Genomic DNA, 27,471 nt, shown 5'->3' with positions numbered 1-27,471 from the left:
GCAGCCCACTCTTCGCACCCCACCTAGCGCCCCTCTCCATAGAAGCCGTAGGTCTCAGAGTGAAAACCTCGCACAGCCCCACCCAACAGGTGGGCGGCAGAAAGCCGCGGGCAGCCGGACGCCTAGCCCAGGCCAGGCCGCGCACGCACGGGGTGGGAGGACAGCGAGGCCGCGGCCTGAGGCACTCTAGGTCCCTTCCGACCGTGAGAGCCACCTTCTCCGGCCTACTCCAAGGGGCCCGAACCCGCTGACCTTACGACTCACGCCACTCACTGCCACAAGCCGAAACCCGGGCCAACCTAGCTGAAGATGGTATTCCCACCGCCACAGCGCTCACCGAAGCACCCGCCACCAGCAGCGCGGCCGCCTGACTAGAACAGGGCGCGCATGCGTCGCGGACTCCACCGAGAGGGGTCACGTGGTTCGCGGCGCGCGGCCTCGCCCTCCACAGCCCGGCCCCGCCCCCGCCGCCGGCGAGCGCGAGTGTGTCTGGGGCTTGCACTCCCTAACCCCGCGGGCGTTGCGGTCTCGCGGCTCGTACTACGGTACGCACGCCAAAGTGGGACATCGGTGTTCTTCTTCGACAGGGTTTCTGACATTTCCCTCATGGCCTAGGCTTTGTGCCTGACAGCTTACCTGAAAATAGGCAGAAATCCACCCTTAAACCTGCAGATCCGAATACGGTGTGGGCTCCGATCTCACGGAGGCCTCCAGGTGAACCAGCCGGGACTCAGGAGCGGAGCTTGGGACGCTGTCTTCTGGGCCAGACAGCTTTGGGTTGACAGTGTTAGCGGGCCACTTCAGTTGCTCCTCCAACCCTTTCTTTGTAAAAAGCAAAAGTTTCTTTCTTTTAAATCTGATTTTTTGATCTGTGCCGGTACTGTTCTGACAATTGAATGCAGAAGTCTTGTGCTGTGGGTGAATGATTTGGGGATGACAGTCAGCAATGTATGTACCATTGTCGCCCTGAATGACTTGCTTTGAAATTTTGTTGTAGTTCTTCCTCTCCTCCTCCTCCTCCTCCTTCTTCTTCTTCTCTTTCTTCTCCTTCTTCTCCTTCTCCTCCTCCTCCTCCTCCTCCTCTTTATTCTTATTCTGCTTCCCCTTCTTCTCCTTCTTCAAATAAATTGGATTTGGAAAAATAAATTTAAAAAAAAGAAATCTGGCTTCTCATTAAGATTCGGTTACACTTGTGCCTGTCTTCACTCATCAGTAACCAGGTGGCTTATTCAGGGTAACTACTATCAAACTGGGCTCCAGCTTTTTTCTCCGAAATGAGCCTCAAGAGATATTTCTGGTCCATAGCCCTATTGACCGTCAGTGCTCTCAGCAGTACCACAATGTCCAAAAACAGTTCCCAGCATCTGTCTTACTTTCTGCCATTCCCTTTCACCAGACTTCACCTAGTTGCAGCTTTCCCTTTCTATTTGCCTCTCCTGTGCTTCAAGCCAGCATCTTAGGGGTTCTCTGATAATGCAGGCTTGCTTTTAACAGGTTTAGTGTTGTAATCAGGGCAAGGGAAACAGTTCAGTGCAGGACACATAACTTGGGAATTATTTTATAATAGTCACCCAAGAAGTCAAACACAGAAAGTGCAGGAAATCTGTCCATAGACTAATGACCCCAAAGAATCCAGCTGAGGGCCAGGATCCCATGGCAATATCTTGCATGAATCCAGCTGAAGACCTAGAGCCCGTGACAATGTCCCACATTAGTCCAACTGGAGCCCATGGCAATTTCTCATGCCAGTCTATTTCACAGATCTGTGCTGGGAAGGACCACAGTTCAGTGGTGGAAGCTAGAAAGTCTGTGGCAGCAGGATGAAGGTAGGTTGAGGGATCTGCACTGGAGCCAGGAAGCAATGCTCCAAGCAAGAACCAGGGCTCCCCCAAAAAGTACCACAGCCATCCTCAGTGACAACAAGCTCCCAAGCTCCTCTGATGAGAACAATGGAGTTACTATCAGGAAAGAAGCTTGACAAACTTCTCCAGGAGAGCCAAAGGCAACAAAAGAACTAACAACACTATTTCTTCCTTTCCAGTTCTCATTTTTATGTTGTCAACAATCCTCAAGTGAACCATCCATTCCCAGCACTAAACTCAAATCAGTTCAGCTAGTTGTTACAAGTTGAGCGCCAGTTATCAATCCACCATGGTCAGTAACTGCTGAGTCCTGAGAAGGAGTTGCCAATGAAGTGATACAACTGAAGACCAGTAGCTTTAACTGGCACAGGCTTCACTCTTTTTTAGTTTGGTTTGGTTTGGGTTTTTTGTTTGTAGTCTAGATTGGCCTCTTGCCTCACCTCCCCAGTGCTGAGATTACAAGTGTACACCACCTCCCATTGTTACAGGCAGCTGAGCTAGTCAGAAATACTATAGGCAGTGAGACAAGGATAGGCCCTCAAGGAAGCTGGCACAGAAGATGAGATGTCTTGTGACCTCAGAGGAGACACACATCTCTTACCGTGGGCCAGATCTCAAAACAGAAGGAAAGGCAAATGCAACTACACCCTAAATATAAACATTAGATTAGGTATGGATTACCTTGAGAAGCCAGGTGTCACCATCCCAAACCCCTACAGGAAGAGTCACTGATCTGATCCGTAAGAATGCTCACTTGCTACGTGACTCACTTCCCCATTTGTCCCTAATCTGGTCAATTCTATCTGAACAATTAATCTGGTTGGTTGACCATAGCTCTGTCCCACCTCATACCCATGTGCCTTGCAAACTCCCAGTTTTCTCCAATTTACACCTGCCTTACCTCGTGGTTTTACTCTATAAAAATCCCTAGAAAAGAAAGAATCTTTGGCAACCCACTCAGGACCCACTCAGGACTCTCTCTCTCTGTCTCTCTCTGTCTCTTTCTGTCTCTCTCTCTCTCTCTCTCTCTCTCTCTCTCAGACAGAAGCTTTCTTTCACTCAATAAATATTTTTGCTCTTGGGGCTGGGGATTTAGCTCAGCAGCATAAGTGCCTGCTTTGCAAGTGTGCAGTCGTGAATTCGATCCCTGGTACCAAAAATAAACAAACAAACAAACAAACAAACAAATAAATAAATAAATATTTTTGTTCTTAACCTCTGTTGTTTCTTAAATTCATTCTTCGATTTTAGAGAACACAAACTCATATCGGACATATAGTAGGTTAGAAATTTTGTTCCTCTAGATCACCATCATTTCTAATATCCATTTGTAATAGTCCTCTTGTTTCTTCAACTTTATTTACTAGAGATTCATTGTTTCCTGTATCTTGTTTCCTATATCTTTCTGATCAAGCAATGCTTTTGTTCTCATTGTCCTGTTTACATGCTCCCACTGCTTTCCTTCACTGTAAGAAAAACCTAAATGCCTAGCATGGAACAAGCAGTCTTCCAGAATCACATTCATTTTCTAATGATTTCTGCCGCCCAGAACTCTTGAGCTATGTGTACTGAACCATTCGGTTTCCTTTCCCTCTGGCTAGAATATGGTTTCCATCAGTGAAAACTGAATTAGCCTTAGCTGACTTTAATAGAAATTGTACATCACAATTCTAAGCTCTGGGAAAAAAACAGTATACCACTTCTGTCGTTTAACTTGTAATAAGATCTAAAAATATTTAAAGTCAAGCAGTGTTAAACTGAACAAAGAGACAGATGGGAAAAGATATTATTTATTAGTGCAGTATATTTCTTCTCTTTGCCTCTTTAGATCAACTATCCAGCATGCTCCATTTCTTAGAAACCAATCCTTAAAGACTACATGAACAATTTCTTTGCTCTTTGGTTTAGGGGTTTTGATAAGGAGCCCTTGGAAGCTTTGTAGAGGGGTTGGACTAGAGCTGCAAAGTTAGGAATCCCGAGATGAAAAAAGTTAGCTAAACCTAGGAAAGACATAACCTGTTATTTGGTTGTGGGCACCTGGAGATCGCCTTGTGATCTGTAGTGATAGAATGAGTGGTAGGAGCGAGAGACCTAGATATTTGACTTTTGAGGAAGCTATTTGGGCTTTAGCAGGAGAAACCCTATACCCATGACTGGCGAGAATATTAAGGAGACTGGCAGTATGTTGTATGGCTAGCATGTAGGATGGAGAACACAAGAGAAGGTCATCAACATATTGAAGGAGAGTGCTGGGTTTGAGGTAACAGCTGCAAGGTCAGCAGCAAGAGCTTGGCTAAAGAAATGAGGACTATCTCTGAACCCTTGAGGGAGCACTGTCCAAGTAAGTTTTGAGACCTGAGAGTGTCTGGGTCACTTCATGTAAATGCAAAGAAATCCTGACAATAAGGGCATAGGGGGTGGTAAAAAAAAAAAAAAGAATCTTTAAGATCTAGGACTGTAAAGTGAGTGGTGGAGGGAGGGATAGGAGAGAACATGGTATAAGAGTTTGGCACCACTGAGTGAATTGGGGGAACAGCATCATTGATTACCCTAAGGTTTTGTACCAGGTGATAGGACCCATTAGGCCTGAGTACCAGAATAATAGAAGTATTGTAGAATGAATGGATAGGTTTAAGAAAACCACTGTCTAAAAGACACTTGATCATAAATATTTGGGAGCTATAGGATTGAGGAACATAAGGAAAAATTGAAGGATTTCTAAGACAAATTAAAACAGGCATAGCATGGATAGCACAGGTGGGTTGGAGGTATCCCCAACTATGGGATTGACCAGAGAAGAAGGGGGAGGAAGCGATGGCTTTGCAGTGCACTGTGAGGGTATTTGGAGGATGAGAGCTATGCAGAGGGAGAAGGTAAAGGAGAAGGTAAGTTTTTGAAGAAGATTCCTACCTTAAAGGAGTGTAGGAAATGTTGGAATTATTAGAAAGCTAAAGAAAAAGAAGAGGGTTTGGAACCTGCATGGAATAACCTGTTTGAAGAGGCTGTGTACATTTGTTATCAACACCCAGTACAGAGTCAATGGCCTGAAACTCAGAAAGAACACTATATGTTGCCCCCATGTCTACAAGTACAGAGAATGTCTTTCCTGAGACTTCCAGTGAGACTCGGGGCTGCAAGAAGGATACTTTAATTGTATCCTTCTTAATCTTCAGCAGCAAGTCCAAGTAGATCATCCAGTGATGAATCTTGTGGTGCCGAGATTTCCTATGAGGGCAAGGAGTTAGGATGGCTTCTCTCTCTGGCTATCTGCTCTCTGGCGGCTAGGACAATCACTCTTCTAATGGCCATTGAGATTGCAATGGGGACAAGGCCCCAAAGGAACTCCTGGGTTGGGGCATTCTCTGGCCCAAAGTGCATTCTTGTTGCACTTGAAGCAAGGTCTGGGATTGGGCAGCTCCACTTTGTTTCAGTTTACCTGTCTTGGGAATCCCAAGTGCCACTGCTAAAAGATCAGATTGATATTTGGCAAGTTTCTTTTTTTGTGCCTCTTTATTTTCCTTTTCAGTTTTTCCTCTGTTGTTGAAAACATGGAAAGCTGTATTAAGAAAGTCTCCCTATGGTTTTAAGGGCCAAGTTCAGACTTTTGTAGTTTTGCACAAATATCAGGAGCAGACTGAAAAATCAAATGAGTTAATAATCATTGTCCCTTCATGAGAGTCTAGGTTGACATTAGTAAACTAAATTAAGGTGTCCCTAAGACAAGTTAGGAACATAGCTGGGTTTTTATCAGCCTCTTGGACCTGTTCTAACAGCTTGTTATAGTTAGTATGTTGGTGAGCTATTTTATTAAGGCCCACAATTATACATTTAATCATCTTATGTACTTTATAAGAACCTTCTCCATTTTGGTAGGATCCTCCAGTTAGGATCCTGTTCAGGCACTGCAGTAGGCCCAGGGTCATTCTCAGCAGTATTTGCTTTATGTCTGCAATTGGCTTCTTTTTGAGCTGTTTGCCACAGCTGAGCTCACTCGGTGGTGTTCAGAATCACTTGAATATCCTTGAAATGTAAATCATAACAATTAGTTATAAATTTAAATTATCTAATATAGGGCTGGGGATTTAGCTCAGCAGCACAAGTACCTGCTTTGCAAGCACGTGGTTGTAAGTTTGATCCCTGCTACCAAAAATAAAAGATAATAAATTCTCTAATAAAATTTTATGGGTCAACAGAGAAGCAACCTAATTTATGGTTAATCTGAGATAGATTGGTGAGGAAAAAAGGAACAGGAATACAAACTAGTCCTCAGAACCAGCCTGTTTCCAAAGTGGGAATAGGGACTGAGGCTGAGAAGGCTGTAGAGTGGGCGATATAGAGCTGCCAACCACTCAGTAGGCATCTGTGAGCAATTATCAGGTGATCCATCACAAAATGGTTGCTTGTCACCATGCAACAGGGAAGCACAAGATCGCAACTGATTATCATGTGACTCACAAGATGGCTGCTGGTGGTGACATGGTGAGGGAGTGCAAGATGGTGACTGGTCATCACTGACCTTCAACAAGATGGCTGATGCTGATCTCATGAAGAGGGACTGCAAGATAGTGGCCATTTACTCTGTGACCTGTCACCAGAGGGCAGCACACTGTCACATGGCCACAGCCACAAGATGGCAGCTGTCCTCCATGTGAGCTGCAGCAAGATGGCTGCTGAGAACCATGTGGTATGAAATTGCAAGATGGTGGTTGAATACCATGTGGCCTGTTAGGTGGCTGAAACACAAGACAGAGTATGGTGAGCCAGCAGGGAGAATAGTGATACAGGAGTAGGGGACAAAGAAGAAGAGCCATCCAAAGGAATAGATGGCTCAGGTGGAGAGGATTGAAAAATCTGAGACTGGGGAGAAAAAGTAAGGGAAGGAATAGAGGCCACTGAGGGTGATGAAGGGGGAGAGGACGATGCAAGGGGCTCAGAAAGCTCTGGCTTCAGGGTTTGGTTTTGGAGAAATGGGGGGAGGGGGATTAAAGACAGAAGGCACATTATCTAAGGGGTCTGGTGGATAGGAAGGGAGAGTTCTTGGTACAGTAGAATGAGCCAGAAATGTTTGGGCTACCATACATGACTGAAAGAGGAAAGAACACATCCTTAAGGTAAGGAATGAAGGCCTGTATATATGAGATTTCTGCTAATTTACCACCAGTGTGACAAAAGCTATGTAAATGTTGAAAGATACAGGGGTCAAATGTTCTATTAGGCCAAGGGCTGCCATTAAGCTGATACATTTGGACAAGCCACCTGGCAATAAAAGATTAGTTTTGTTTTTTTTTCCTTTTTATTGGTACTGGGGATCAAACTCACGACCGCCTGCTTGCAAGGCAGGTGCTTATGCCGCTGAGCTAAATCCCCAGCCCCAGTTTTGTTTTGTTTTTTTTGTTTTTATAGCCTTCTTTAGGCCAAGAGCACCAAAGTCACAAATCAGACACTCCAGAAGTCTGTTTTTCAAGGGACAGGAAATACAAAAGTGAGCCAAAGAACAACTTTGCTTCGGGACATAAGAGCTTTAGTTCCCCCCAAGGAATGTGAAAGCTGTTCTGGATCATACTTATCAAAAAAGCCATCACGGGGCTGGGGATTTACCTCAGTGGCATAAGCGCCTGCCTTGCGAGCAGGCAGTCGTGAGTTCAATCTCTGGTACAGATAAAAACAAAAAAAAGACAAAAAAAAAAAATTAAAAAAAAAAAGCCATCACCTGTTTTGGAAGTGTGACACAGAAGATCCCAACACCCATTCTCATGGGCTGTCACCCCCAGCATGGGGGGGGGGGGGAGATGCCAGAGGACAATAGCGTAACAGTTCTGCCTCAGGTTGTCTTGCACAAGGAACGTGAGAACAGCCATCTTTGGCCAGGGCCAGCAAAGGGTTATCCGGTGTGAGCCTGGCCCATAGAAAAGAAAACCCCGGACAGATGATGGCTCACCTGTGGTTATATGCGATAGGCCGATGATGTTGCATGCAGGCTGATGGCGGCAAATAAGCAAGGTCCCACAGGAAGAAGAAGTGATTCAGAGGAGCTCAAACTGGGGGTGACTCTCGGGAGCCAATGCTCCCTGCCAATCTGAGTCACAAGGCACCAAAACGTTAGTGTTTTCTGGCGTTATAGAGAAGCAGAATTTAAGAAAAAGTAAAAGTGACCTTTTAATTTAAAGGTCGCGGAGAGGAGCCCACAACCAACAATGCTTTGGCTTCTCCTCTGACCGGATATGAGGATGGGAGGCATAGGTGATCTTTGACCGGATATGGCGCTTGGGGCAGGCCTTGATGACATTCGAGGAGCAGATTGGAATTTTCTTTGTGCATGCGGGGAAAGGAAGGAGGAAGTTGTAATCGGGGAAGAAGGAGGAAGTGATCATCAGGGTAAGCATCCCTGACTTGGCCTTCCACCATGTTGAACTACCACCATAATGTCCTGTAATTTATTCTAGGGCAAAACTTTTCACATTCAATGAAAAGTGTGTTGAACACCAAATGGCTCATTTAATTTACAGAATATGCTTGCTCTAGGGAATTGAATTTGTTCACTAACATTATAAATAAATTCATCATTAGTAAATTGTGGTGGTTTTCCTATTAGAAATACTCAGATTTCTATATTTAATGTTTCTCCTACTGACAAGATGGGCAAAATTATACTAGTGGCTCCAAGAAATTTAAATGCAACTGCAACTGAATGCCTCTCTGCTTTTGGCTCTCTGCTATTACTTGGTCTTTAAGATATAGTTAAATAGTTTCTCCTCTGTTCAGTCTTCCCAAGAGACATTTACTTGGATCTCATGCAGCTCCGATTTCTGGATTATTGATTAAATTGTTACTTTGTGCCATGTTTTCACAGCTACAGAACTATCTAAATGAAAGAAATATTTGTACTTTAATCTCTAATGTTTTTCTTTTTCCATTTTGTTATCATAGGTTTTTGTGTTCTTTTGTCAGACAGTTAAACTTTGTAATTAATCTTAAAATTGAACAAATCTCAAGATTTCTGCAGGAAAAAGAATTATTTTAGGCTATATGACTAAATTTGAGGCATACATACTTCTCACTATGACCCAAGATTTCTGGGTTCTTCTGTGGATCCTGAAGGAACAAAAAGGTGCTGAGAAAGGGGGCATTGGGAGGAAGGGACAACCTTAATCAGAAATTTTATGACCAAGACAAATGGCCAGAGTGCACATTCTGGCTGTGGACTCTAGCAATGCAAGTTTAAAATGCTAGAGGGGCCCAGTGGCCCAGTCCATAGAGCAGTCCAGTCCATACACAGGGCTGTTGAGACCAATGGGAATCTGCAGAACTCAGGCCTTCTTTTCCTCCAGTATCAGTGGCACAGTGATTCCCCTCACATAATCAGATACCTTAAGAGAAAAGAGTAAAATCAGAAGTAATCCCAAAACTGTATGACCCACAAATTAGTAATACCAGAAATGAAAGAATGGTTACCACAATAGCATCATATATTTGCCAAGCCATCCCACTACTGTTCAGTCTTTTCTCAGGGCTTTTTGTTTGTTTGTGGGTATTTTTTTTGGGGGGGGACAGGATCTCACTTATGTAATTAAGGCTGGCCTTGAACTCACTACATAACCCAGTTTGACTCAAATTTGTAGCAATCCTCCTGCCTTAGCCTCCCAAGTGCTGGGATTACAGGCATGTACCACCACATCTACCCAAAAATATTCTTATTCTTATAGGAGAAATTGTTTATCTTTAATTTAATTGCTTACCTTTAATTAAAGGCAGAACAAATATTCATGGTAAATGATGTAGAGGCCATGAAATGCACACTTCATCTGGACAAATATACAAAGCTTGATTCCTATGGTTATAAATGCCATGCTCTGAAATCCATTACTAATTTGTGTTACAGCAATTCTGACGAACTTCTCTCAGCCAATGACATATCCTGTGTAAGGCATATTTAGTCTGGCTCATTCCTGGAAACTGTGGGACTCTTCTGACAGCATTTCTGAATTTTGGCTGGAGGCATTCTGGTCATTTTTTTTCTAATACTAGGAACTGAGCCCAGGGTCATCACATTGATCAACATCTCTAGACCTTTTTTTATTTTGAGGCAAGGGCTTTCAAACTGTCTAGGCTGGGCTGGAATTTACAATCCTTCTGCCTCAGCCTCCCAGAGTGCTGAGTTTATAGGTATGCACCGCTATACCTCACTGTATTCATTCTTGCCAGAAACTTCTTTCCTTCCTTGTGTTCTATAGAAGAATCACACTACATGAATGAAACTATTCTCAGCTTTCCCCAGTCTGACCCTGCTTTTCCTCACAGGCATTTTCTTCCAGAAATCTTGTGCACATCTAATCTTATTGATGATTTAGATTTTGATATCAATTTAGATGAGGCAGATGATAATCATGCACTTGTTTTGAGAACCCAGACTAACACAAAACCTCATCAATATAAATGTGACATGGAATGCAGTGTGTTTCCTTCTGGTTGATTTCATTACCTTCAATCTATATGTCGGCGAGTTCTGCAGTGAACATTTTTTATTTGGCTTAGTTACTCAGCATCTGAAAGCCCTTCCCCTATTTAGAGCATCTTCTTTTGAAACCAAACCTTTTTCCCACTGTAGAATGTGCAATTCCCAGATATTATTTTCCTAGACACTCCTGCTCTTAGAAATATACAGACAGGCACATGCTTTGGGCTACTTCTGCCAAGTCCTGGAATCACTCATTCATGAAAACATGTATAACATTTAGACTCTTCTGGAATGGTTGGGTCAGACAGAGCAGCTACACTCATTCTCCAGTGGCATCAGGGGTAGCAGTTTAGGGCCAGCACCCAGTGTGAAAAGGGGGTGTGGAATCAGATAAGGAAGCCATAGTTCCTGTGCCCTGAAAGGATGGCACAGCTGTTTTCATAGGCCAGCTAGCTCTTCTGTGCAGATTAGCCATTCTTTTCCAGCTCTCCAACTCTCCTTTTCTCATAAAGCTGTATAATACCAGGCCTGTTTTATAACTTCTTCATATCTATTTATCATACAGACATGAGTACATGATGAAATTACAGAAATAGAAGTTAGATTGGGCACTAAGAGAAGACGACTTGCAGCTACTCTCCAGACATTTGTCCAGTGCTCATGACCTACAGTGTATACAGGAAACACCCTGTATAAAATGACTGAGTGTAGCCATCTGGGCTAACAATCTGCAGAAGGAAAATCTTTCAACAGAAGAATATTGAGAGTAGTAATTTAGGCCAGGGATTTAGCGCCTGCCCGGCAAGCATGAGGTTGTGAGTTCTTTCCCCGGTACCAAAAAAAAAACTTTTTATTTTTGTCTTTTTCGTTTTTATCAGTACCAGGGATCGAACTCACGACTGCCTGCTTGCAAGGCAGGCGCTTATGCCGCTGAGCTAAATCCCCAGAGCCCCCCCCAAATTTTTTTAAGTAGTAATTTATCCTAGCAGCACACAATTCAAAGGGAATTGAACAACAAACTCCGACTGTCAAATTCTTAGCTTCAAGTAGGGACCAAAAAACAAGGACTTGATCTTATTTATATGAGAAGGATTTTTTTATTACTACAGCCTTGAAGCTAAAAGAACCAAATGTACTCAGTTTTTGCCCACATGTCACTAAATTATAAGATTAGTTGACTTCATTGTCTAGTTAGGTCTTCTGTCAAGATTATGCAAGAAAGAGTAATGCTGCAGTGACCACCATGCGGCAGGTTCCTTGGTCTTCACTGTGACATTTCTGCCGCACCCATGGGAAATGGTCGCAGTTTCGGCAGTGAGCTCCCAGAAAGTCAGCTTAGCTCCATCCATGATTAAGAAACACCAGAATATGTTACCGTCCAAAATGCCAAGCGTGGTAAGAGAGTTCAGACCAAGAAAACTAAAGCAAAAGTTTATGATGGTTTATGTCAGCATCATAAAGAAGTTCTTGAATGGTAGGTAAAAAAACAGCAAACAAACCATTATCAAAACCTAAAAAATGTGTTAAACGTTTACAAAAGTGAACAATTCTTATCACATGAAGGGTAGACTATGTGCTTATGAACTTGAAGTTTGTGAAAATGTGTAAAAAAAAAAAAGAGAAGACATTGTTATTCTGTTCAATAAAGAACCAGCAAATATTGAAAATAAAGCTCTGGTCATACAAAAAGCTGCAAAAGAAATGAAGTGATGACTTAGATTTTGATATTGACTTAGATGGCGCAGATGATAATCAAGGAGATTAATTTAACTGTATTAGAAGTCAGCCTAGGAATGTAAAAATTTGATCATCTTTTGCCTTTAATGGTGTCACAAAAAATATTGTAAAATCCCAATAAGGAAATAAGGAAAAGCTACATAAAATAGGCAAAAGTCATATATGAACAAATGTTAATTAGGTATAATACTTACATAATTATAAAACTTTCATCCAGACTTGTTTTAAGGAAAGATTTTAAATTGCATATACAAGATACTTGCCAAAAAGCAGATAACACTGAGGTATTATACTGCACTTCATGGGAATTATTGAGAAGACTGTATTCAGAATTGGTGCTTGACATCCTCCCATGAGCCAGGCTCCACCATAAGGATGAGGAAGAAGTTCAGCAAGAAGCAGAACCATGCCTTCCCCCGACCCCCCCAAAATTGATGCTTGTCTAAGAACTAATATAAAACTAAAAGACATTATAACTAGCCATTAAAAATTCATCAACAGAAAATAACTTTTGATGATTGATCTCAAATAAAATATCCACTTAGTCAAACCACCTTATTTATGCTTACTTGTTAGGAAGCAAAAAGTTTATTCTTTAAAAATAAGTTTTATCTGAGAGAGAAGCCAGGTAAATGGAATGGGCATATGGAGTAGCCTCAAAAAAGTGTAAAACCTGCTTTTGCGGAACGCCCTGCTAGACCAGTTAGTGGAGAAGAACATTTTTCAAAACAGCAGGGGGCGCCTGGCTTGGTTCCGTGTTCCTGCAGATGCTGAGGAAGTTGGAGGACTAAAAGAAATGGAAACATGTGCTCAATCTAGACCAGCGCAGAATATTAAGAGAGGAGGAAAAAGAAGAAAAGAGTGAAACAAGGAGCAGAGAGAGGAAAGATCCGTAGGCCAGAGGGGGGTTCAGGGACAGACCCCCAGGAGCCACACAGTCTCCGACCACTGGAGTCACTGGCACCAAATGGTTGAGTGATTTGTACTCAATCTGGAGCAGCCCAGAATATGGGAGGCAAGTAGATAAGAAAAGAATTTAATGAGGTGGGGGGTGGAGTGTGTCACCACAGAAAAGGCTGTGGCAGCTCTCTCTGCAGACAAAGGGCAGGTTCTGCCTGACAGAGGCTCTGATGGGGGTAGTGCTCTGGGGACAGATGTGAGCTGATTTATTTTGTGAGAGTGCAGAGAATTGGGTAAACATTTATATTCCTGAGCTTTGGCAGACTTGGGATGGAGAAGCTACAGGGGCTTCTGGGAAGAAGGAGGTGTGCATTATCAGGGCACAGCTTTGAACTCATGCCATGATGACTGTGCTATCTCTCAGACTGGGAACCTAACATTCCCATCTCTTAGGTGTTAGGAGACACCGTGGAGTCTCTCTGGCTGCTTCCTGATGAGAGGGGCCTTTTGGGGCCTAGGGCAGAAGGGAAGGGATTGAGGGACCTGTTCCATCCAAGGCTGTGAGGTCAACATGTCGCTCAAGAGTAGGATTTCTTTGGTAGTGAACCCTTGTATTCTGGATTGCATAAACTGTGAGAGGAGCCTGAAGGCACAGGGACAAAAACCAAAAAATCATTATAGTAATTAGGGACCCATAATGGGCATTGAGATGGGGGCCCTTGTGTCTAAGGAGCTCCACTAAGATGGTTTGAAAAGTGGTGTCTGCTTCATATCTCACTTGTGCTTTCGTTTTTTGAGGCAGGGTCTTGCCATGTAGCACAGGCTGCCTTGAACTCACTATGTAGTCTCAGCTGGCCTCCAATTTGGGGTAGTCCTCCTGCCTCAGCCTCCCAGTTACAGGGAGCTGAGATTACAGATGTGCGCCACCAGGACCAGCTCTATTTCCTAACACCCTCTCTTATCTCCTTTTTCAGTGTACAGTAGTTTTTACTAAGGAAAAGTAGGGATCAGGGATATAGCTCAGTGGCACAAATGCCTGCCTCGCTTGTACCAGATTAGTCACCAGAGTGAAAAATCTTCCAGTACAAAAAAAAAAAAAAAAAAAAGGGAAAAACTCTACACACCCAGATGTATTTAATGAAGACTCAGCTTTCTATGACTCCTGGCAAAGATTAACTGGTAACTGTACTACTTCTCAGTGATAAGATTATATAGTGCGTCCAAAAGATGAGAAGTATAAAACAAAAGAGGCCTTTATTCTGAGAACGTGGAGAGAGAAAACAACCCCCCACTCCCAGACCTCTGGAGTCTTGCTTTCTCTCTGGCAGATACATGGCGTGGGGGCATATAAGTAACCTAGGTTTGGGGTGGAACCTAAGGGGGCACTAGGGATGCACAAGTAGCCCACCAGTCTTTGATGCCATAGGTAAATTCCTAGGGGCAGGGAAGATGGAGTCACAGGTAAATTCCTAGGGGTGGGGGAGATAGGAGCTCCTCGGTTCCCTCTAAGGCTTCACTGGCTACAGTGTCCTGTCTGGGCCAAAACTCTTTCACTCAGCAGTGAGAAAATTTCCTGATAAATTCTGGAGATTACAATGAAAGGACTTTCATCACTAAATTTTTGCAGAAATCACAGCTCTAGATATCATAAATAAATCAATTTGAGAAGCCTATAATCGTCACTGTGTTAAACACAAAAAGGGAATGTGATGCAGACAATTATTGATTCTCCCACTGGCTAATATCAGGGAAAAAAGATTGCATTAAGTGTCCATTTGTAGCCTGCTACCTCTAAAGAAGAGAATTTATACTTTGCAAGATTATGGTGACAAAAATATGGGCAATACATGAAAAAGCATGTTATATATAACATATTTACATATATATGTAAATCATACATATATAATTTCAGTGTGCTAGTGTAAACAGCCAGCCATTGTTCTAACAACTCATTTAGTGAGAATGTGGAAGTGAACCCTTCACGAACTATTGAGGACCTGGCCAAGATCCCCAACTGCCTGTACGAGGGGTACAGAGAAATCGGATGAAATGAGAAACAGACAAATTTAGTAATGCACGATGAGGGGCTGGGAGGTCAGTGCCACAGGACAGGCAGAGACCAAGACGCTCCAAACCAGCCACTGTTCCTTGGGTGTGTACAATGTAGGAGGGGCTAGCGGGAGATCCAGGGTGGGTGGAAGATTCAGAGGCCGGGGACTCAGCAGGCAATGGGGTAGTCCTGGGATGAGCCAGAGGGTGGAGATGATCTTATGCTAAGGAGGATCTTGCCCCGGAGTGCTCTTTTTCATCTTAATAGTTTTAGTTTATTTTTAAAGTGTGGAAGTTGGCCGATCCCAAAAGAGTTAATGGGAAATCTCGAAAGGGTGGTACCATAATCCCAAGCCTCCATTTATCCCTTGGGAAAGTGTGAGCCATTGTGAATTTGTGGTCCCCAACAATGGAAAACCTTCTACTCACCTAGAACTATGTCTCCTGATCACCAGGCAAATTCTCTTCAGCAGGAAACACACAAGTGGAGGGAAAGACAAAATCACTGAAAAGCATTGTAGTTTTTTTTTTTGGTGAAGGATGAGTGGTAGATTCTCCAGCTGATGTAAGTATTATGATTTTAGAGCTGACACCAAGGATCTTGGAATACAGAGAGCTCAGCTATCAGAGGCAAAGAAGGTACAGTTAGAGTAGGAGCAGAACCTTACAGTTATTGAACGAATGTCAGTATGCTTATTTATCAGACCTAACTGGTTCTGGCAGAATAGATGGGGGAAATACTGTCTCTTGGTTGTTTTGTATTTTACAAAATCCTCATCCAGGCATGGTGCACAAACCTGTAATCCTTGGGAGCACTCTGGGAGGACAAGAAAGAAGGATGATGAATTTGAGCCCAACACGGGCAACTTACTAAGAACCAGTGGCTCAAGCACTTGCCTGGTAAGCGCAAGGTCATGAGTTTTATTCCTAATGTGAAGAAGAAGAAGAAGAAGAAGAAGAAGAAGAAGAAGGAGAAGGAGAAGGAGAAGGAGAAGGAGAAGGAGAAGGAGAAGGAGAAGGAGAAGGAGAAGGAGAAGGAGAAGGAGAAGGAGAAGGAGGAGAAGAAGGAGAAGGAGGAGAAAAGGAGGAGGAGGAGAAGGAGGAGGAGAAGAGAAGAAGAAGAAGAAGAAGAAGAAGAAGAAGAAGAAGAAGAAGAAGAAGAAGAAGAAGAAGAAGAAGTTGTTGTCTCAAGAAAATCCAGGGATCAGTCCACCATTCTTTTTTCGCCCCCTCTCATCCCTTCCCTTCCTTTCTTTCTCCTCCCCTCCCCTCCCCTCTCCCCTCCCCTCCTTTCCTCTCCTCTCCCCTCCCCTCCGCTCCCCTCCTCTCCTCTCCTCTCCTCTCCTCTCCTCTCCTCTCCTCTCCTCTCCTCTCCTCTCCTCTCCTCTCCTCTCCTCTCCTCTCCCTTCTCCTTTCCCCTTCACCCCCCATTGTCAGGACTCCCTGAAATAAGAGAACCCTCGTAACTTTGAGGAAGAAACCCATAGTAATACCATGGTGGAAATTCCTCTTACTCCCTCAGGAACTTAGGGCTCCACCATCCAAAAAAGAAAACACAATGACTTTTCAGAACTTGTTAAACTCTAGTTCTCAATTATTACCAGTATCAGGGAATGTAGGAGTCTCTGTGTTCATCAAAGAGTAAAGGCTCACAGCACTGGCAGGTACTGCAGGTTTGCTCTGTGGCCTCCTCATTGTCCTTCTGTATGATTAACGATGGCAGATAAAACATCAACGTCTTACTTTCCTTTGAGCCTATGGGTGGCCTATGAGATATAGGTAGAACTAAGTAGGAAGAGCCATCTCTCTAAAATAAAAAGTATACCTCTCTCAAGAGACCCTTGTGCTCTTTCTCTGTTTTCACCCTGTCTGAGGCAGTATCGTGATGTTTGGAGAGGAAACTGCCATCTGATACCTGAAGTGGGGTCATAAACAATAAAGGAATCCAAGCAGCCAAACTGATAAATTTAATTAGCTGAGCTCAGGGACCACTCGAGTGGATCCATTTCAGAGTCTTACCGAGTGGCCTCAAACTGGAAAATTACAAAGCTTTTAAACAGAGATCCACAAAAAACATCCTGTTGGAAACAGTTTAGCTCGAATCTTTCATTAATTTTTGGTTGACAGCTGTATCCTGCTTCTTTTGTTGAGCAGGTTAATTTTTCTCTTGTGAGTACAGCTCATTCTGCTTTTCTCATGGGGCTTGTACCCTGAGTACTTTTCCATTTTCCTGGGTCAAATACAGGCACTAGTTAAATGCAGGGCTCAAGATGGTATCAGTTATATCAAGCTACAACAATACCCAGCTCTGATATCGTCAAGCCATTGATTCAATATCTGGCAGTGGCATACTTCTAGATTCATTTTATTTTATTTTTTGAGATAGGGTCTCACTATGCAGTTCAGGCTGGCCTTGAGTTCACTTTGTAGCCCAAACTGCCCTCAAACTTGCAATGATCCTCCTGACTCAGCCTTCAGAGTACTGGGATTACAGGTGTGCACCACCACGCCCAACTTAGATTTCTTGTAGTATATGACAAATGCATACCAATTTGTTTAAACTTCTGCTAAGTTTTTCATGAATTTTGATCAAAATCATTCCAATTAGTACAATGGCTTTACAACTTTTAATTGAATGAAACTTAAAGGGAAATTTTCATTTCTTATTAAATGTTTCCTATCAAAATATGAAACAAGTTCTGGGGATGTCACTGGGGGTGGGTACTTGCCTAGCAACACACACACACAAAATTTTTGAAAAATAAAATGTTAAAAAACAAAAGGCAGCCAATCATGGTGGCACAGGCCTGTTATCCCAGTACTCAGGAGGCTGCGGCAGGAGGATCATCCCAAATTGAGGTCAACCTGGCCTACACAGAGGGTTCAGGGCCAGCCTGAACTACAAATGAGACCATGTCTCAAAAAACAAAAAGCAAACAAAAATCAAGGAGCAACTGAAGTCCCTGAAAGAAACATACAGATGAGAACCCCTCAAAGTCTTCATGATGCAGGGGTTCTCTGCCCTGATAGTTCACTTTTAAGCCACTTACCTTCTGTTGAAAACAGACAGACTTAAAGAGTACATCTGCGTAATGGATTGAAGCTTTTTGTTTTTTGGGGGCAGGGGTATTTTATTGGTGTATTTTAGATATACAGAATGATAACATTTATCATAGGGAATTTGTACCTGTACGTGATGTACCTTGCATCTACTTTTCTCATTCCCCTCCCCTTCCTTCAGTCCCTTTTCCTTTCCTCATTTACAAAAACTTTCTTTCCATTTTTTCTGTCTTTATTTCTTTTTTTTTTTAATTTATTTTTTGTCTTTTTGAGAAAAGGTTTCGTTATGCAGGTCAGGCTGGCCTTGAGCTTCCTTTGTAGCCCAGGCTGGCTCCAAACACATAAGGATCCTCCTGCCTCAGCCTCCCGAATGCTAGGATTACAGGTGTGAGTCACCACGCCTTGCTGTTCTCTTATTTTTTCCCTCCTTTCCCTTTTCACCTCCCTCCTCCCTTGTTCTCCTTCCCATGTGTACATTTTCTTCTCATTTACCCATGTCTTTTACACATTTTGTTCCTTATTTATGAAAGGCTCTTGCCCACTACTGTACAGTTACGGCAGTGGTCTAACGTGCTGGAAGGCCAAAGCGCGGACACTTACCACTTCCTGCTTCTTCTTCAGCCCTAAGTGCAGCTCCCCTTCCTGTTTGCATGCACAGAGAATTCCAGTTGGTTCCTCACACGTCATCAATATCCGCCCCATGTGCCACTTCAGTCAGAGGTCACATAACCCTCTGCCTTTGTATCTGGTCGGAGACAGCCCAGCCACCATGGGTTGTGTGCTCCTTTCCACATCTTCAACTCAATAAACCTGTACATTTTTGTACTTTTGCTTCCCTCTTGCACCAGAACATTCTAACAATTTACACTTTTGGTTTCTCACACCAAGGAAATAGTGGAATATTTAAACGTCAGGCCAATTTATTTCACATAAGAGTATGGTGTCCAGGTGCATCCATTTAGCTAGAAATGTCTTTATGGCAGAGTAGTATTTCACTGTACAAAAATTTTAAAAACCACATCTTTTTTATACATTCATTTGTTAATGGACATTTGGGACGTTTCCAAGATTTAGCTATTATAAATCATCCCATTATAGACATTAGTATTTATATATCACTGTGGTATCATGCTTTTTAATTCTTTTGGGAAAATATCAAGAAGGGGACTAGCTGGGCCAAATGGAAGCTGTAATTATAGTTTTTTTGGGAAATCTCAGATGGGCAGTACCAATAATCCTAATCCTTCCTTTTTCCCATAAGAAAATACGCAAAACCAGTTACTGTAAATTTGTAGCCCCCAACACAACTCACAGTAATCCTCTCTCCTCTGCCTCTCAAGTGCTGGATTATAGGTATTTACCACCCCAAGCAGCTTGTTAAGATTTTAGAAGTAGGGATTTATAGTACTTGGAGTAGTTCGAACCTTTCCATAAGATACACGTATGCCAGGGGGTGGAGGTAGAAAGCGAACCTCAGGCTGCCCTTCAGTGAATGAGAGGAAAGTGGGTACTAGTTTGGGTGCATCAGAACATCCTCCCCGAAGCAAGTTACAAGTTGCTGAACCTTTTACTTCTTGCAGTTTAGGAAGACGCACAGTGCATGGTTGGCTTCTTTGGACTTCAGAACAGCACACCCCTGCTCCAATTGCTACTCCCACTCACTGGGCACCCTAAAAACCACCAGCTTTAAATGGGACCTAGAGTAAAAGTACCAGGGAATGTTAGGTGTTGGTGGCTCACGCCTGTAATTGGCTGAGGCTGAGGCAGGAGGATCACAGAGAGTTTGAGGCCAGTTTGGGCTACATAATGAGTTCAAGGCCATCCTGAACTACATCGTGAGAACTTGTCTCAAACAAACAAAAAAATAAACAAAAAACCAAAACAGTGAAAGCTTTTTCTGCTGCTTGGATTTTATGACTCAGCTCAAGATGGCAAATCAAGCCACAATAGCAAATTTCAGTTAAAATTTTCTGTGTTTGATGGTGAAGTTACGCTTTAATGAGCAGGAAAAACAACTTGTTATGGCCTAGAAAGAAACTGAAGGTCTAGCTACAGTGACCAGAAGGCTTGGGCGGTCTATCATGATTACCTGTTATCTTATTTTATGATTGTCCAATTTAGCAAATAAAAATAAGGTATACCTATTTAAATTTAAATTTCACATACACAAAGAAAAATGTTGAAGTAATCCAAATAGTACATGGAATTTTAACTTTTATCTCAGGACAAATATCACAGTGGGACATTGTATATTAAAGATTATTAAAAGCTAGGCAACACGGGTACATACCTATTTTTCCAACACTCAGGGAGCTGACGCAGGAGAATCACCAAGTTTGAGCCCAAGCTGGGCAATTTCGTGACATACAGAGACCCCGTCTTAAAAAATGGAAAAAAAAATGTTAGGGGACTGGGGATATAGCCAGCCACACAGCACCTGCCAGCAGGAGCAAGGTCCTGAGCTCAATTCCTAGTACCAAAAAGAAAAGAAAATTTTAGGGATGTAGCTAAGTATGAAGCCCTTGAGTTTGATCCCCGGTACCACTCACCACCAAAATAAATAAATAAGAAGAAAGAAAAAATTTGTTTACCTGCAACTCAGATTTAATTGATGGTCTGCACTTTACCTGGTTACCTTATTCAGCAAGTCATGAAACTGACATATAGTTGCTTCTGTTGAATTGGTCAAAACATCCTAACAACAGATTTAAAAAGTAGAGAACTCTCTCTAATGAGAGAGGCTCTGTCCTCCGCTTTAGCACTGTTATCTGTGTATAGAATTCCCCGTTCAGTGACCAGTTGAAAAAACCTAGCTGGAGGATCCTAACTTGGCCATTAAACAAAAGAGCATTTGCCACAAAGAAGGGCTCCGGCGCCCACTGCTAAACCTGGCTGTCTTTGGAAGACAAAGCAGGCTTGCCTGGAGTTCTTTTCCACCTCTGCTAGCATTTGTCTTCCTAGCGAACCCATTTCAGTTTCACATGTACTACCCTGGGTCCTCAGGCTCACACCTTCAATTTTTTATGAAAGTAAAAAAAATTTATGCTAGATTTTTATTTGTAAACAGAGTATGTAAGTATCTGTAACATTAAAAAATTAATTTTCAAAACACTTTGGATATTTTCTAATAGCACTTCTTATAACACTGATTACAAACCGTTGTTTTACAAGTGTGACATCGGACAGCAATTTTTCTGTCCTTGCTGCTGAGGGATGTGGCACATCTTTTATTTTTTTTCTCTTTTCTTTTATCAGTAGGTTTTCTGGACCCTTTATTTTTATATAACAGAAATCTCCAAACCCAAGATTTCTGCTATAAGTTTTCATGCTTCCATGGGCACTTTTTAGAGCCATTCTGGAACACAGATTTTCTTCAGTTAATTGCATCCCAAGAGTTTTAATAAAATCTAAATGCTTTAATATTTCACCTCCTCATTGTGAAAACAGCACACTATGTGGAAGTTAAAGTTTGCAACATTTGGGGCTGGGGATTTAGCTCAGTGACATAAGCACCTGCCTGGTAAGTGCAAGGTCCTGAGTTCTACTCCCAGTTCCCACCCTAAAAAAAAAAAAAAAAAACTTGCCACATTTAAAATGGCATAGAAAATTGACATTCGCCTACAGTTGGTTCCCTTCAATGCCAAATATAATGCATGTTTTCTATCTAAAGCATCAACTCTAGATTTTCTGTCATTATACAAGTGAATAATTTCAGGTTTTTGGACTTCTTTGTGAACAGATTCACTGTAGTACATCTTGATGTTAATATGACACTTTTATCTTTTTTTTGGTATGTATGAAACTTATGTACTGATAGTAGAAAATCCAAAAAATAAAAATGCTGACAACTGTTTGTTTTCTATTTGGTAAAATTGCAAGTGGCAAATAAATAAATAAAGAAAGAAAATAACCGTTTTATTTTTTCCCAAATGCCATATAAATCAAGTTTTTTTAAAAAAAAATTCATCTAGAAGTTCCACTGAGCTATATAAATTGTGACTTGTAATGTTTCTTTTAATATCTTTACTACATTCCACAAGCCTAAGAACAACTTTTGTAGGATTTATCGAAGGTTGGTTTGGTTGGATTAGCTATCTTTAAGTCAGCACCAGCATACATTTCTGCATTTACCATATAGTGAGTCTTAGTATTAGCTGAAACCTGCACCCTTATACCACATTTGCTGCCTTGCCTTGTTAGGCATAAACATTCTAAAACTGCATCTTCTTCAAAATGGTCCTAGCATCTCATCTATCGTTGGTGAAATCTAGAATAACATCACTTTAAGTCATCAAATAATTTGGGAGGCAGCGGCTGACTTGTTCAGCTTGACTCTCTTTTCTGGTTTAGACGTTATCAAATCTAAGGCAAGATACTAAAAATGAAAACTGAGTCAGACTCAGCAGCAGGAAAAATGTCTTCCTGTTCCATCTGTCACCAATGCTGAATGATTATCTTCAAGGCAAGACTTGAAAGCTGCTTACACATTTAAATCAATGCTTTGACACAGGTGAAAGGTGGTAGTGTATTTACTACCGATTAGCCCTCAGGACCTGATGTATTCCTCCCTGTAGAACTGTAGACCCTAAGCATGAATCTCATGCAAGCCGTGTTCCTCATGGTGGGAGACTAGAAACACTGGGTAGGCAACGATGCCAGATTTAAAAATGTGTGAGCCGGGCGTGGGGGTACACTCTGTAATCTTAGCACTCAGAGGTAGAAGCAGGAGGATTGGTGGGAATTTCTAACCTGGGCTGCAAAGTGAGTCAAGGCAGTTTGGACTCTGGAGCAAAACAGTGTCTCAAAAAAGAAAAAAGTATGCGGTTCTTAAGACCCACCTAGAATAGCTGCATGTTAATGGAGTCACCATCTACTTATAGAACCTGCCCGGATGAGAAATCTGGGAGACTTTCCCTTATTTTCTCAGTTCGAACACCTATGTGTCACCAACTTTGGTCAGTTCGAATTTAAACACTTCTTTAGTCATGACTTCCTACAGGAAGTCCCAGGAATACATTTGGGTCTCCATCTTGTTCCTATCTCTGTTTCCATCTGGACCCACTCTCCAGCTCATTGGGCCACTTGGAAGTTTATGGGGTGCACGTGAATAGTAAAATGGTTATTGTGGTGAAGCAAACTAACACTGCGCTTTCCTGAAAATCAGAATTGAGAGTAATCAGCCTTGAAAACTAAATATCAACCCTGCCAGCCCAAACCAGCCTACCTTTCCTTACCTGCTGTCACTGTTCTCTTCATCTGGGGCTACCACAGAAGGCAAGGTAGGCTAATCAGGGCTGGTATTTTTGATCTCTAACTATCAAGGTTGATTATTTTCCAGTTAGGTCTTATGTCAGGAAAACAGAACATTAACTGTTGTCTCACATTGCTACCCTGGGCATGTGTAATGGAGTAGGGTATCTAAAATGTATTCCTTAGCCGGGCATGGTGACACACTCCTATAATCTTAGCACTTTGGAGGCTGGGGCAGGAGGATCTTTGCGAGTTTGAGATCAGCTGGGGCTGCAAAGTGAGCCTAAGGCCAGCCTCAACTGCAGAGTGAGACTCTGTCTCAAAAGTAAAAATAAAAAGTAAAATAAAATGTACTCCTTTAGCAGGAATCCCAAGTATGATACAATTTTATTTACTCCAGTTTCCAAGTCATAACATTAGATCTGTAGACTGCTTGTTCTACATGTTTACTGCTCTGAGCTTTGTGGCCAACCTATTTCCATTTCCTCACTGCCTCCTCCCACCCCCTATCTCTGGTAATCACTGTTTCAGTCTCTAGCTCTGTTTATTTGATTTTTTTCAATTTCCATATATGCAATATCATACAATATTTTTCTTTCTGAGTGGCTTATTTCACTTGGCATAACGTTCTTCATGTTCATCATCTTATGTTTTCAAGTGAAAATCTTTTGGGGGAAGATTTATTTTTTTGGCTACAACTCAAAAAGAATTGATAGTAAAAAGCAAGCTATAGAGAGACAAGCTATAGAATGGGACATCCTACAGAACACGTTAGTTAAAAACCACAATTCTGATAAGAAGTTAATATCCAAATTACAGAAGGAACTCCACTAAATAGCAAGAAAACAACTCAGTTAAAAAGTAGGTAAAGGGCCTTGTTAAACACTTCAGAAGACTGAGCAGGTGGTATATGAAAAAGTATCCAACATCACCAATCCTCAGGGAAATGGAAATGAAAGCTTCCATCCGTTAGAATTGCCTCTTCCAAACAGACAGAAGATAAAGGTTGGCAAGGATGTGGAGAAAAGGAATCTTGTGCACCGCAAGTAGGAATTTACACTGGCGCCTCCACTGCAGTACCAGTGTGGAAGTTTCTCACAGAAGTAACAATAAGCTATTGCACTTCTGGACATATTCCCAGACGAACTGAAAACATCACAACACAGTGATATATGTACACCCATGTTTATAGCAGCACAATTTGTAATAACCAGAGCTTGGAAACAACCTAAGTGTCCATCAACTGAGGAATGGATAAAAATTGTGGTATGTTTATACCATGGAGTACTACTCAGCTATAAAGAAGGATCGCATTGAGATATTTATAAATAAATGGACACAGCTTGAGACAATACTCATAAGTGAAATAAATCAAACTCACGTGTATAAATACAGTGTAGTCTCTCTAGTGTAAGAAATGGTAAGAATACATAAAAGTATGTGGTAATCATGATTCCCCATTATATTGCTTTGAAGCCTTATGTTTTCATTCATTAGTTGGAATGGTTTTATTCTGGGTTGTTTGATTTTATTGTCTATGATGGTATGAACAGCTATTTTGAAGAAAATAAGACATCCAAAATAGCTAAGTGCTGATTGAATACCATCTTGTTTTGAAGTCCTACCAAGCTTTTGTTCTGTCTCTATCGGTTTTATCATGTTGTATCTTATTGGATTTTATTATATGTGATAGTATAAACAAAACATTTTATGGACAAGGAGATAATATAGTAACCATTGTTCATTTTCTGTTAGTTGGTTTTGAATACCCTGTAATACTCTCATTCTCTTGAATGGTTTTACACTGTCTTTTTATTTTTGATACTATAGTGTATGAAGGTATACTCAAATATTTCAAGGAAGGAGACACTATAGTAGCTACTGTTATGTCAGGTTGTCTTGTGGTGAAACACTATGTTGCTTAAATTGTTCTGCTCTGATCTGTTTTGTTATGTCCTCTTTTATTTTAATCTTTTTAAAATAAAAAAAGAAGTAAACAAACAGCTACCATTTGATTCAGCAGTTCCCCTGCTCCGTATACACCCCCCCAAATTTCTCCCTTCTCCCCTTCCCGATCCTCTTCTCTCTCCCTGCCCCCCACACCCCACCAGGGAATACTGTACTCTTTAGCCGGAAAAAGGAAATCTTCCCATTTGGAGCACCCTGAAGGGTGTGTTGATAATTGAAATGAACAAGGCAAGGAAAGATGAACACTGAAATCGTCCCTGAGGGCACCTTATGTGGAATCTAGATGTTGACTTCAGAGAAGTGATGGTTCGCAGGAGCCAGAGTGTGGAAGTGTATCAAAAGATACAAAGTTTCATTTAGGAAGAATTAGTTCTGTAAATCTATTGTATAACATGGTAATTATAGTTAACAATAATGTACAACTGCAAATACTAAAAATATATCTTAAACGTTCTTACTACAAAAAGAAATGGGAAGTATGGATGTTAATTAGCTTGATTTAATCATTCCCACAAGGTTTACATATGAAAAACCACATTGTATCCCATAAATACATACACTAAAAATTGTTTTTTGTGCATACCAGTTGCATTTTTGTGTGTGTTTCTGGTACCAGGGATCGAACTCTTGACTGCGTGCTTGCAAGGCAGGCTCTTATGCTGCTGAACTAAATCCCCAGCTCTCCAGTTGCATTTTTAAAAGTAACTATTTTGGTAATAGAGTTAATAAATGTAAATCTGCATTTCGAACTGTCTTCAGAATTCATTTACAGTACCTTTTTTTTTGTGTGTGTGTTTTTGAGACAAGGTCTCGCTATGCAGTTCAGGCTGGTCTTCAAATTCACAAACTCACAGCGATCCTCCTGCCTCAGCCTCCCAAGTGCTGGGATTACAGGCATGTGCCACCATGCCTAACTTTCTTTACAACATTTTAAATGAACTATATTGTTTTTCCCATAACCTACTTTGCCAGAGTTCTCCATTTAGGTTAATCTCACACACACTGACCAGGAACTGGTGTTAGAAATTTTAGTAACACTTAATCCTTTATCCTCCACAGCTAAGCATATCACCAGGCCAATCTTGCATCACACTACTTCTCAGATCCAAACTTTCAGTTAGTTTAATCCCTATTTAGCCTGGCTCTGAGCCCTGAATAAGCACATTACTACTTCTTCAAACTTCTTGTAGCCTCTAATATTTTCAACACATTACACATTCAACACAGTCTGTCAAGCTGGCGTATTTGATGAATCCATTTGCTGCAGATAGGCAGGCTCTGGATCAGTGCTGCCAAACTGATTTTATTGGTTTTACTCTCTGCCTGCTCCATCCAATTTCCCTTATTCTACTGTTCCTGGCTTCTAGTCCCTGTCTCTGGGGATTGAACTCAATGCATCACACATGGTAGGTTGAGGGTGCTGTATCACTGAGCTCATCTAAAGTCCCAATTTTTAAAAAATGCATCACCTCCACCTGCTTTCTATCTCCCGAATAAATTTCAAGCAGGTATCATTCACTTTTTTAAAAAGGAATACTCTGTGAAATCTGCAGCTTACTTTAATGTCTTTAAGTCTCTGCTTCTCTTGTGACTCTGCCCAGAGAACATAGGAATAGATTTCTTAGTCCTCAAAGTCAAGGAGCTACCAAAATACAGAAAATCTTTCACTTAGGAGTCTGCTATATTAATCACTATTTTTTCTTTATAATAAAAGGTAGTGCACAGGCCATGTGCAGAAAAATTTACAGTGAGAAGTGAATTTAACTTTTTTTTTGGTACCGGGGATTGAACTCATCACTGCGCACTTGCAAGGCAGGCGCTTGTGACGCTGAGCTAAATCCCCAGCCCTAATTTTTTTAAAGCAAAATTAATCCTACCTCTTTCCAAACAAAGGAAAATTAAACTTGTATGTAAAGTAATGGCTTTGCCTTTAAAATCTTAAATTTTCCCAGCAATCAATAAATGCCAAATTTAGTGAGAATAAGTACAACTTCTGAGGAAAAACAAACGCAGTGGTCATAATTATAGAAGTTGGAATTTGTGCCTGTTGTCTCAGTGATGCATATCAAAGAGGGCTGAACGAAAATTTAATAATTTCATTGTTATAACTGAGATTTAAAAAAATCTATATCCTGATCCATCCTGCGGATTGGTCTGTGGGCCTTGCCTGGAGAAGGGACGGGGATGAAG

General features: G+C 41.7%; 1 protein-coding gene and 1 pseudogene across 4 annotated transcripts in view; one reads left to right on the top strand and one right to left on the bottom strand.

Moving 5' to 3' along the window:
• The window catches only part of Prpf39 (pre-mRNA processing factor 39), a 34,455-nt gene extending 34,044 nt beyond the window's left edge, over positions 1–411 (bottom strand). Inside the window, exon 1 of one of the 4 annotated variants that reach the window (XM_003471768.5) lies at positions 338–411. The gene's annotated coding sequence lies outside the window, so the exon portion shown is untranslated. Of the gene's footprint in view, positions 1–252 lie in introns of all 4 variants that reach the window. The other 3 variants (XM_013154670.2, XM_013154674.3, XM_013154671.3) reach the window with 3 other exon arrangements.
• An 11,202-nt stretch (positions 412–11,613) lies between these two features.
• LOC111757366 (uncharacterized protein C9orf85 homolog) lies at positions 11,614–12,082 on the top strand (annotated as a pseudogene).
• Positions 12,083–27,471: the final 15,389 nt, after the last annotated feature.

The sequence above is a fragment of the Cavia porcellus genome, unplaced genomic scaffold (genome assembly GCF_034190915.1).
Source record: "Cavia porcellus strain 051 isolate PalLab524CR breed Dunkin Hartley unplaced genomic scaffold, mCavPor4.1 scaffold_1, whole genome shotgun sequence".
In the NCBI taxonomy this organism is placed as follows: domain Eukaryota; kingdom Metazoa; phylum Chordata; class Mammalia; order Rodentia; family Caviidae; genus Cavia; species Cavia porcellus.
Note: the sequence above shows the minus strand (reverse complement) of the source record. Positions and strands in the feature narration are given on the sequence as shown.